Here is a 727-nt window from a genome sequence, read left to right as displayed (position 1 = left end):
TGATATGAACTATGTGGTATGGGTGTGGTATGGGCTTGCTACATTTACATCTGTGTGTTGATTTGAACTATGTGATGTTGTTTGGACTTTTATGTTTAAGTGAGAAATGTGATGTGATGTGTTTTCATAATTTAGACTTGAGACATGTATGTTTGTGTACTTGTTTAGACATTGTGATGTGTGAGACTTCTATTTTTAATTGTATTGTGATGTTGTGCTTTGTAAGTACTTTGTTTTAAAATGCTAGGATAGTGACTGTTGTTGTGTGTTTAGTACTGTGATTTAGTTAGTTTAGAACTTAACTTAATTCTATGTCTTTTGTAAAGTTGAAAATCTTGCTAGCGTAAATCTTAAATTTGAAACTTAGAAAATTGCTACCCTGTAGTTTTCTTTTATCTTGTTAGTATGCTTATTTTTATGTTGAGACTGTGAAGTCAAAGTTAGTGTGTTAGTTTGTTTTTATATTTATACTCACTACTTAGAAGTCTATTGAATCTCTACATGTTAAATTGAAATGAAAATGATAGAAAATTAAATTAATTTTACTCCTGTTTTTAGTTTTATACTTGTATACTTATGATATAAAAATTCCTGTAAGCATGTTATTTCAATTTTCATTCTTGCTTATATATATTTGATGCTAAACTATTTAATCTGTTAAAAATTTAAGTTTGGGGGGATGAAAAATATTTCAAAACTTGAATTTTATTTGTTCTCAAATGTGCTA

This window comes from Phalaenopsis equestris, unplaced genomic scaffold (genome assembly GCF_001263595.1).
Source record: "Phalaenopsis equestris unplaced genomic scaffold, ASM126359v1 Scaffold000326, whole genome shotgun sequence".
NCBI lineage: Eukaryota > Viridiplantae > Streptophyta > Magnoliopsida > Asparagales > Orchidaceae > Phalaenopsis > Phalaenopsis equestris.
The sequence above is the reverse complement of the archived record's forward strand: the minus strand, read 5'-3'. Positions refer to the sequence as shown.